Source organism: Cebus imitator, unplaced genomic scaffold, assembly GCF_001604975.1.
Source record: "Cebus imitator isolate Cc_AM_T3 unplaced genomic scaffold, Cebus_imitator-1.0 Scaffold292, whole genome shotgun sequence".
Lineage (NCBI taxonomy): Eukaryota > Metazoa > Chordata > Mammalia > Primates > Cebidae > Cebus > Cebus imitator.
Genome location: NW_016107607.1, coordinates 3100455 through 3112228, shown reverse-complemented (window position 1 = coordinate 3112228; position 11774 = coordinate 3100455). Strand labels below are relative to the sequence as shown.

The following is an 11774-nucleotide window of genomic DNA, read 5'->3' as shown; positions in this document are numbered from 1 at the left end:
CATTCCCACCCATGTAACCCACCTTCAGGAACCAGTAGCTTTAACCAAGAGAACAAGAAGAAACTCAATGAGCAGCAGCCTCAACAACTGACTCTTTCCTCCTGGGTAAGGAGAGGGGAGTGGGGAAGGACAGGACCCCAAAGAGGAGTGGGGGCGCTATCAATCTGGCCTAACAGGTAGGTTGACTGCTTTTACATAGGTGGGCTATGACCTGGTTTGAGACCCCTGCTTTAAAAAAAAAAAAAAAAAAAAAGCCCTCCTTCTCAGGATCCCTGAGGATCCTGGGCGCGCAGGGAACTGTGGAAAACCTCTACTCCGGAAGGTAAATGCAGCAGTCTAGGCATCTGGGGCATAGTTTAACCCACCGCTGCTCGTCCCCCAGCCCCATCCCCATCCCTCCCCACCCCCGCCTGCCGGGGGCTAGGCGGTTCCCTCTGCAGGGCCTGGGGGGGACTTGTCTGCCAACTCGGCACTACGCAGCTTCTCCGGCAGGGGGCAGGAAAGGGCCTGCAGCGACGCGCAGGACCCGAGTCCTCCATTTCAGGTGTGATGCTTAAAGCTTCGGATCAACTAACAGCCACACATTTAAAATCTCATTTAGGGTTATCGGAGAACCAAATGAACCTCCGGGTCTGGCAGTTTCCATTTCTTCACAGATATGCGTCGCTTCCTACCGCGCTCCGTGGCTTTGGAAGGCATTTGAATTTACATACGCGGTGATAATTTGAATCACTAATACACACAGCCTAACCGGGAGTTTAATTGGAAATGTTAATCAATACAATAGATCTGTGTCTGATTTCCACATTCGGTCAATTATCTGCAGGTTAGGGCAATCTCTGTTAAACCCAGGGGATGCAATGAGGAGCAAACAGTGCAGCTACAGCTGGGTCTGAGTCTGGGAAACATAATGGGGAGATGGACCTTGAAAACTGGGAAGAGATTAACAATTTACTGGTGGGAAGAGGAAATCGTTAGAAAGGTGTGCTCACAGAGAGGCCTGATTGCTGAGATGGAACAGGATGGCCTTGGAACTCATATGGTGGAGAGGGAGGCCAGAGTTTTTCTTTGAGGTTGGAGGGGCCTGGATTTGGAAAGTGAAGTTTTTTAGGGGCCAAAGGACCAGGAACTGGTGTGGAATGAACCCTGGGAGTCAGAAGTGAAGTGTTCTGAAGGGCGAGGGCCTGGTGTGGGACCCCAAAACACACTGTGCCAGACAGTGACAGTCTAGGACCCCTGTTGTGTTTGGGGGTCCCAGACAATGTGTTTGCCCCTCTCTAGGCCTCAGTTTCCTTGTCTTTCAAATGATGAAGTTGGCACTAAGTGGTCTATAAAAGGTGGTCGTGACATTTGGGAAGTCGGTCCATTTATTCTTGTTAGTGAAGACAGGTCCACTAAAGTACATACCTTTTTCCCTGTCAGAAAAATGACCCCATATTTTTTGTATGCTCTCCAGTTTTGGGAAAAATAATACAAAACAAGCAACCCCACAACCACGTATATTTCATCTCTTTCAGCAGTGTGGCTTTACGTTTACTTCTAGTGAATACGGAACAGGAGGGAAAAGAGAAGTCCAAGTTAATAATCTGCTAGGGACCCTATAACCAAGCCCCTGCAAAGTTTTGTGTGTGTGTGTGTGTGTGTGTGTGTGTGTGTGTGGTGTGTGTGTGTAGGGGGGTGGTCTCACAGACCTGAGGAGATGGGTGGGTGGCATATATTCACTAGTGGGCCTTACTCCCTAACCCAATCTCAAAACAAAGTCTTGGGATGAAGGTGAAGGAAGGGCCTGGCTTAGGGCATGTATCCTTTGCCTTCATGTCCTTCTCCCCCATCTCCGTTTGAGCCCCAGGGACTTTGTGGAATTCAGTACCCAAAAAGAAACACTATCCTTAATCAGCACAACAGTGCCCTCTAGTGACCTTACTGGGGACAACTTTAGCAGAGCTCCCCAGGCATCCCAGGGCCCAGTCTGGTCACCAGTGCCCTTGTGCAGCTGTTACTTCCTGTGGAGAAGGCTCTTAGTCCTTCCAACTAGGCTGACAGAGAAGCTCAGGTAGCCACTGTTTCCTGAAAGTCCTTCTCCTTGCAATATATGGAAGGGGCTTGGGGTTTACAGAGGGAGTCAGTGCCCCCAAACTTCCTCCTCAGTGCTGTTTCCTTTGGGCCTGAAAAAGGCTCCAAACTTCCTTTCCTAGACATTTTCAGTGCTGAGCAAGACACTCGGCATGGGAAGCCTCTATGGTAGAGTGGGTAGTTGTCCATTCTTCCACCTACTCCCACCACCAAGGTGGCAGCCCTAGTCCCCAGACAGGGATTCTGCCATGAAGTTGGAATGCAGCAAGGTGGCTGGGGTTGGAGTTGGGTTGGTGATGGGTATTGGGTACAAGAGGCTGAGCCATAGGTGCATAACAAGGCGGTACAGACATACAACAGGATACAGGCACACAATGCCCACAACACTATACAGACACACAGCATGGCATAGAGTATGACACAATACGAATGAGACACATCGCACATACACAAAGCATGGAGGAGATGCAATTCACATGCAGCAGAGTACAGCCCCATAGCACTCACACAGTATATATGATCACATATACAACATGATATTAACAAGGCGCTGTACACGTACACAATATGATGCAGACTCAATACATACATATCATGGTAGATATGACAGCACACATACCCAGACATGCAACATGGTACAGGGAACTGCACAGGTACACATCACTCAGCATGCACATGTGCTCACACAGGATATCTCCCCTGGTCCCACTTTCAAAACAACACACTCCAAGGCAGGTGAGAGGAGAGTTGCTCCCAGGTGGAATACTGTGTCCTGTCAGTTGATTCTGCAACTAACTCTAGCCGGGCAAATGGTGGAATCAAGGCAGGCCGTCATGGAGTTAAAAAGTGGTGCTACAACTAGGGCTAGGGAAAGGTGGAGGTAGGCTTCAGGAAAGCTCTTGATCTTGCTCAAAAACATGGAGGTTGGTAGTACAGGTTGGGGGTGTCTCCTCCTCCTCTAACATCTTCTAGTACTCTTTCCCACCCCAGTGGGTGGATGCTGCCTCTGCTGTCTGCCGTCATCCCCAGGGATGGGCAGCGGGCTTCTTGAGGCCATTCTTCCCATGCCCTCCTTGAGCCCCACCCCTCTGTGGAGTTTTGGCAGCTCGCACTCCTCTCCTCCTCGTCCCACCCTCTTGCAGGGTAAGATCTTGCAGGGTGAGCTCACGCAGTGAGGGAGGGGGCAAGTACACCATTCAGTGGCGCAGTGGGTGGGATTTGGAAAGGCTGCTTGGAGTGTGCATGTGGGAAGCACACATGGAATGCCAGGGATGCTGGGGGACAGACATGCTTTGGAGTCTTACCCAAGAGCAAGAGGCAGACCCAGAGCATAGCTTGGACTTTTTATTCCAGAAGGGGGAATTTTAGATTATGGGGCTTTTCTTGGCTCCCTAAGGCTTCAATTTTGCGAACTTCTTGTTTAGATATCCATCTAGCCATCTCTTTGGATTAGGATCCTGTTCATTCTGATCTCTAATAAATAGGTGCTTGCCTGAATCATGCCTTCTTGAGAATTAGCATGTAGTTACTGCTTTTCTTTGAGGACAAACACCATTGGGAGAAGGGGGAAGGAAAGCAGAGGGTGATGGATTGCAGAACTTGGGGTCCTACAAAGAGAAGATCAGCTTTTCCCTTGAGAGGCTCAAAGGATTGTAGGAAAAGGCAGAACAGGAGGGGCCAAAGAGACTGTCTCCTTCATGGCTAGACATGGAAACCTCTTTTGGAAAAATAGAGTAAATTATCACCAAACAACAACAGTAAACAGTATATATTCACCCTAAGAAACCTGGGGAAGATTGTCAAGACTTACCTGGTAGAGATAGGAGAAGGTAGAGGGGAGCTCCAATTAGGATCAGAGGCTGTGGCCTTCAGCACCTGCGAGGTGGTAGCAAATTAGAAGACCTCAGAATGCTGTTGCCTGGGACACAGACATTTTTTCCCCTTCTCCAGTGAAAGAGGTTAGTGAAAAGGGGAATGGAAATGGAGGTGGAGATGCAGTGCCGCAACATCAGGAAACTCATATTCACACAGCCAACCTGCATTGGCCAGTGTCTCTCAGTTTCCTTTTGTCCACTGGACTCTGTCACCTCCTGTGATTATACACATTGCTCCATAATTATGCAAACTATATAAATATCTCAAATCTGTCTTATTTGATTTCGTTTTCCCAACACTTCCCCAAGGCAACTAAGGCAGGTCTTTTCACTTGATAGCAAGCAGGCCCAGAATGATGAGGTGGCTAACAGCAGTTCTCAACTTGTTACTCCCATCTCCTGACTCCCACTTCTATGCCCTTTCTGGAATCCTATGTACAATGCTTTAGTACACTTCTTAGCTCTCTGATTTTCTAGCTTTCTTGAGGGATTTTTGAAATTCACCAGAGTAATTGAGAGAGAGAGAGAGAGAGAGAGAGAGAGAGAGTGTGTGTGTGTGTGTGTGTGTGTGTGTATGTGTGTGTGTTTGTATTTGTGTGCGTATGATGATGTTTGGTGGGGGTTGGATGAGGGAACAGTAGCAGGTGGGGAAAGAGGTTCCATCTCCCCCACAATGCTTTTCTCGGCAGGTTTCCCCCAAGAAAGAGCAGCTGAGTCATTGCATCTTGTGGCAGCTGGTGTGTCCAGCACTGAGTCCGTAGGAGCTGAAGTCAGCCTGGGCCCTTCTCATGGGCAGTGCCCACCTGTGCTGAAGTCCTGCAGCAGTGGCATTGTCAGGTGAGTAATGGAGTCCATTGCAGGGAGTTAGTGATCTCCAAATACAGGCAAATGTTGCCTTGCCACCAGATCTCCCAATATCAAAGACTCTGCCTGGACCTCATGAGCTAGGCCTCAGGGCATGACCCCTACATTCTGGGGAATTTTGCCTAGTACAGCTGCCTTTAGTCTCTTGCCTCCCACCCCATCTGTAATATGGGAATGACATCCTTGACCTACATTTTGGGGTGAGGAGGAGAAATAACGTAACAATCATTGCCAAGTCCTTTGCAGATGTCAAGCAGCATCTAAGAGCTTCAGTGTAACACAGACATGCTTCCCATCAAGCTGTCATTTCCTTTTCCCTTCTTTCCTGGTGCCTGGGTGGCTTTTTAGCCACATGCTGCAAATTTGCCAATTAGTTCCTGTGATTTCTCCTGCCCCATAACCTTAATTTGACGTTTCTACTTGAAGTGTACCCCCACCCCTTCCATCCCTGCTTCTAGGACTGTCAGGCTTGGCTTAAACCTTCCCGAACCTTCTCTCTGCTTTCCCACAAAACCAGGATACGCTGCCTCTAGCAGGTCTCCAACAACACTTGAGTCTGTAGCGTGCAGTGTAGCACTTGCTGTCCTTCTGCCTTAAGTAATTCTTGCATGGTTTCTGGAGTATTCCTCTTACCAGGAAAACTAGACTGTAAGCTCTTCAAGGGCAGGGACTAGATCTTACAGATCTCTGGTCTCCCTTAAAAGGGCTCAACAGTTCCCCAGCAGCTTTGCAAGTTGGGCCTCTCTCTCTTCCTCTGCACTTCTTTCAGGTTTCATGGCCTGCCTCTCCGATCATTTCTCTGTCTCTTTGTCTGCCTTTCAGGCAGGGATCATAACTTCTTCTGTCAGCTTCTCCATCTGGTGTTCTGTTGCTATTCCCTGCAGTCCAGCTACCTGCTTGTAGCTTGCTGTCCCTTCGTCTGGTCTTCTGTCTGTCTGTCAGCTGCTTAGGCATCTCTCCTACTACCCAAGTCAAAAAACAACCAACCAAATGTTTTAATAAACCAACCAAAAAAAACGAACTAAACAAAAATCAAGCAAGGAATAAACAATGTAGTTCCCTTTCACACTGAGCATACATTGGACCTACAGACAAGGTAAAACTCCACCTCAGTGGCAGGTGTTTCTGCGATGCCCTCTTATGAAAGGGAAGCTCCAGAGTTTCAGCCATGGAATTGAAGGTATGAAATTACAGCCTTGTTGATACCGACGCATTCAACTTTCTAGCGATGTTCTGGTAGGGGATCCTCTATAGACCTTGATGGACAGAAGGTAACTAGAACTGACTAAAATGAGAAGCCCCTGGATCGCTCTTTGGTGTTTTGTGACAGATGCAATAATAACATGTATTTATTGTCTAATCTTGCCAGCTCTGTGCTAGGCACATACCAATTTGCTCCTATGGTAATCTTGCAAGGTAGGTATTTTTTTAAAATAGTTATTGCTGTTTCTGACTATACAAGTGATAGTAGCTCAAGTTAGATATTATCATCATTATTATTTTACCAAGGAGGAGATAGAGGCTGAGAGAAGCTAAGGAACTTGCCTATAACTGGAGACATGCTATGGCTTTGGGAAGAAAGAGACTTTCTGGAGAGAATTTCCCAGCATCCCATGCAAGTTATTTTGGTATCTTTAGTTCACGTGCACACACATACATATTCTCATAAGCACATCCATGTACTCTTGTACATTCACACAGTCACATTATCCCCTGGGCTCACTCACTTTTCATACTGGAGTCATTCAAAGTGGTGATTACTCTTACCCCCTCACTCTTACACACAATCATATTTACATACATGCTACATTCAGGTACATTCACACTGCCACAAACCAATATTCGCATATTCACATTTTCATATTGATGCACACAATACACTTACCATATACCCGACCTTCATGTTTATAGCCACTCGCACCTTTATGCTATTAATATTACAGTCTCACACACAGTCATACACTTTCACACTTACTCACATTCACACAGAGGATACAATCACCCTTGCCTGCTCAAATTCCTATATAGTCATACATACTCTGTACACAAATAATACATTGACTTCCCCCTGCACACACTCCATTTCTTACACTCACAGCCATGCATATACTCAATTTCATATACTCCAGTATACTTGCACTGATGTCATCACTGTTTCTTCCTCAGAGTCACAAACCCATCACAGGGACACAAATGTACATACATGCTCATATATGTTCATATTTGCTCATACCATAAGCACCATCTTACCCACTTGCACTTTTACACTTAGAATTACACACTCTTGCATTCATATACACAGAGCTAAAACAATCTCCCTATCCCTGACACATTTACACAGAATCATATTCATACATAGAAACACATATTTTGACAAACACATTCACACTCACACACTTTCTTCACACTGAGACATCATCACACTCTATACCAAACTTGCAGGCACACACTCTAAAATATAACCACACACACATATTTTTATAAACTCAGCTATTTTTACAGACAACCATCACTACCCTCTCAAACTCAAACACAATCATTTACACACACAGGTATATTCACATTGAATGACACATACATATGCTCATTCATATTCAGTACTCATACAAATTCACATAAACATACATACTGCACATGTACTTATACTCTCACATATCCCTCGCTCCCATTCACAACTGCACACTCAAAATTATACATGCCCTTAGTCCCATGGACACACAAGCATACTCCTCCACATTTGTGTACATGAACATGTATACCTTCTGACATACCGTCTCCCACTCATACATCACACATTTTCACACTGGCACAGTCAGACTTGCCACACACTCACATTCTTATACATTCCCACTCTTCTACTCTCATACTGACATGCCCTCTCTCACATTGCTACATACATTCACACCAGTGCACATATAATGACATGCAAAGTCACTGATGGGCATTCACACTAGCACATACCACACTGACATACACAATTCACATTGCAATAGTCACTTGACTGTGCCTCACACAGGCAATTACTTATACCACATATGGCAACATAGACTCACACTCACCATGCCACATTCTCACGTTAATACACTTACATGAACACACCTGTTCAGGAAGTCACACTCCTGCAATCCACCATATACTCTTACTCAGATTCTCACATGGACACATTGACACTGAGCTACCACTGAGATAATCACATTGACCCACATCTATTCACACTGGTTCACACATAGTGATAGTAACCCACACTCTCACTCATCCATACTTTCCCAAACTCTTGTAAATTAATTAATTTTTTAATTATACTTTAAGTTCAGGGGTACATGTGCAGATCTTGTAGAATTGTTACATAGGTATATACATGCCATGGTGGTTTGCTGCCTCCATCCCCCTGTCATCTACATCTGGCATTTCTACTAATCTTATCCCTCCCCAATCTCCCCACCCAATGCTATCCCTCCCGTAGCCCCCCATCACCCAACTGACCCCAGTGTGTGATGCTCCCCTACCTGTGTCCACATGTTCTCATTGTTCAACACCAGCCTATGAGTGAGAACATGTGGTGTTTGATTTTCTGTTCTTGTGTCGGTTTGCTGAGAATGATGATTTCCAGGTTCGTCCATGTACCCGCAAAGGACATGAACTCATCCTTTTTTATGGCTGCATAGTATTCCATGGCATATATGTGCTGCATTTTCTTTATCCAGTCTATCCTTGATGGGCATTTGGGTTGGTTCCAGGTCTGTGCTATTGTAAACAGTGCCATGATGAATATATATGTGCATGTGTCTTTATAATAGAATGATTTATAATCCTTTGGGTATATACCAGTAATGGGATTGCTGGGTTAAATGGAATTTCTATTTCTAGATCCTTGAGGAATTGCCACACTGTCTTCCCCAATGGTTGAACAGTGTAAAAGTGTTCCTATTTCTCCACATCCTCTCCAGCATCTGTTGTCTCCAGATTTTTTAATGATTGCCATTGCCATTCTAACTGGCATGAGGTGGTATCTCAATGTGGTTTTGATTTGCATTTCTCTAGTGACCAGTAATGATGAACATTTTTTCATGTTTGTTGGCCGCATAAATGTCTTCTTTTGAAAAGTGCCTGTTCATATCCTTTACCCACTTTTTGATGGAGTTACTTTCCCAAAGTCTTAAACATCCCGCCTCATGCCAATAGCCCTGCATTTATATACTTTCTCATACACACACACACACACTGGGCTACATCTAATTGAAAGCAATAGTTTATATTCATAGTTGTCCCTCTCTTTTTTCTTTGTTTGCCACTAGTGCTCTCCTCACCCCTGCTGAAAGGTTATATTGGCAACCAACTGCCGAAGGAAAAATGTTAGTCTTATCCAGGAAGTCAACAAGAAATAAATCTGTTAAGAGCAGAAAGGAGTAGAATTTATGTCTAGGATTAAAAAGAAAAGGCTCAAACCCACAGATCAAGTTTTTTGTTTGTTTGTTTTGTTTGTTTTTTATACTTTCCATATACTTTTTTTCTTTTTACAGAGGTCATCTCTAATGCAGCTTTAGCCAGTCCTGTGCAACACAGGTTGGAGTTTAGATACTGTGTTTATGCTACCTCATTTCTCTTCTGTGGTGAAAGGAAGGTGAAGGATGTGTTTCTTTATGGGCTCTTAATGGTTTCATACACAAAAGTGCATGTCTCTGGTTTTATATTTATGATCTGGAATTGCCTGCTGTTACACACATGGAAAGGGCAGGCCTGCTTCCACCTCTAATCTAGCCAGGTATGCTTAATACCCTGTTAACCCTGGAAAATGGCACTCAAGGAAAGGAAAGAGAAGGGTAATGAACTAGCTGGATGATAAGGTAAATTTGTACTGTAAGTGTTCATGTGCGATAGTAGACCCCACTGAAATTTCAACAGCTGTTACTAACAAGTTGCCAGAGGAGATTTTTCAGTAGGCGTGGATAAAGACAAGCTGAAGGAAGTTTCTTGCACTTCAGAAAGACTGTAGGTTTCCCTGCAAGTGGATAGAAAGAAATAAAAACCCAGGAGTGAACTAATGGATCAGGAGCCTAGTGCAAGAGTGGTGTGCCACCAGAGATTTAAAAACACAAGATCACCTTGTAGGAGTATCCCTAGTACATGGCTTTTCCTGCTGGAGTTTCGCTGGAGCAAAAAAGTGAGTGCAGAATATGCCCAAGCTGCCATTTGGTACAGGTTCTAGCATGTCTTAGGGAAGAGCCTATTCTCTGGAAAATAACCCAACTCCTGCCATTAGATTGAGAACTTCTTTGATAGCAAAAACTATATTATCTTACTTATTTTGGATTTTTGATGCCTTGCAGAATGCTAGGTCCAGAAAAGCTACTTTTAAGACCCAATTAAGAAACTAAAAGGGATACCTGAGCAGCAACATGTTATCAGTACAGACTCAGTGTCTCTCTTCTCTTCCTCAATCCCAGAATTGCAGTGACATTACCAGCTCAGATTGAGGATTGTTTGTGGGCCCCACATAGTGTTAGGCCCAGAGATTCAAATGGGTGAAAGACACATCTATATCCCCCTAAGATACTTTCAATTGTGTGGGAAAGATCAAGTTGCCATGAAACCAGTAGTATGAGGCAACAGTCTGGAAGCTTGGGGGGTGGAGCGATCTTTATCATGAAATCCAGTGGTCTGTAGGCTCCAAAGAACTTGACAGTTCACAAGTAGCTGGGGGCAGCAGTCAGAATTTAGAGAAGTCACTTCCCAAAGTAAACTTCCTTATAGATAGCTTGCTCAGCACAGGGCTGTGCCATATTCCCAGAAGATTGTAAAACAGGGTACTCTGTTACTGGGCCTAAAGTAGAGTAGTAAGAGTGATCTGCAGATCTTAGTGAGAATATTGCACTTAATTAAGATCTAACCACCACCTCCTCCAAGAGACAGCTTAAGATGGGGGTTCCCAACCCCTGGGCTGCAGACCAGTACTGGCCTGCAGTCTGTTAGAAACTGGGCAGCAGGAGGTGAGTGGTAGGTGAGCAAGCATTACTTCCTGAGCTCCGCCTCCTGTCAGATCAGCAGCAGCATTAGATGCTTATAGGAGCATTAATCCTATTGTGAATTGCACATGCAAGGGAACTAGGTTGTGCACTCCTTATGAGAATCTAATGCCTGACGAGCTGAGGTGGAACAGTCTCGTTCCAAAACCACCCCATTGTCTCATGTCCATGGAAAAATTGTCTTCCACAAAACCAGTACCTGGTGCCAAAAAAGGTCGAGGACTGCTGGCTTAAGGGAAACAGCTGGGCAATTTTACATTGGAAAATTTTGGCCATTACATCAAAATTCACCAAAGGCAATTTATATAATTTGCTATACTGGCTGAATATTAGAAAGTAAAAAATGTACCTGTCAAAACGTGCTTGAATTCAGTGAGAAGCACTGAGAAAACCTACTCCTTTGCATTTATATGATATTTTATACTTTTCAAAATGTTTAATAGCCCATTCTTCCATTTCGATAGAGATGTGAGGAGTACCAGCTTTGGTATCAGGCAGACCAGCATTTGAATCCCAGTTTGGACACTTCCTAGCTGTGTTTGAGAAATTATCCCCATTGTTTCTCAGGTCTTTTGGCTAAGATCAAGTAAAGAGAAATTGCTTATGCTCCTTAAGCCTCAGTGTCCTCACATGTAAAATGGGAGTGACACTAATGTCATCTACCTCGTGGAGTTGTTAAACAAAATGTCTGGCTTATAGTAAATGTTTAACACAGGATAGAGCTTATTTTTATCATAGCCCTTTGAGGTAGGTACCTTCAAAGGGACAGATCCTTGACATAACAGAGAAACAGTGTGGTTCTTTGCAGCCAAAGACTGATTTTCACAGGACTTGCTGCCTGTTTTCCTTTGAGTCTTTATTTCTGGCTGGCCACAAGCTAGGTGTCAGTGCTCATACCCACTCAAAATGATGAGTGAAAAATAGGATTAGTCCACAGAGA

General features: G+C 44.6%; 1 protein-coding gene across 15 annotated transcripts in view; it reads left to right on the top strand.

Moving 5' to 3' along the window:
• The window catches only part of PAK3 (p21 (RAC1) activated kinase 3), a 291376-nt gene that overhangs the window by 168439 nt on the left and 111163 nt on the right, over positions 1-11774 (top strand). For 5 of the 15 annotated variants that reach the window (XM_017502174.2, XM_037729097.1, XM_037729099.1 and 2 more), the window contains one exon: positions 4637-4784. The exons of the other annotated variants lie outside the window; for them this stretch is intronic. The gene's annotated coding sequence lies outside the window, so the exon portion shown is untranslated. The remainder of the gene's footprint in view (positions 1-4636; positions 4785-11774) is intronic. 15 annotated transcript variants of the gene reach the window in all.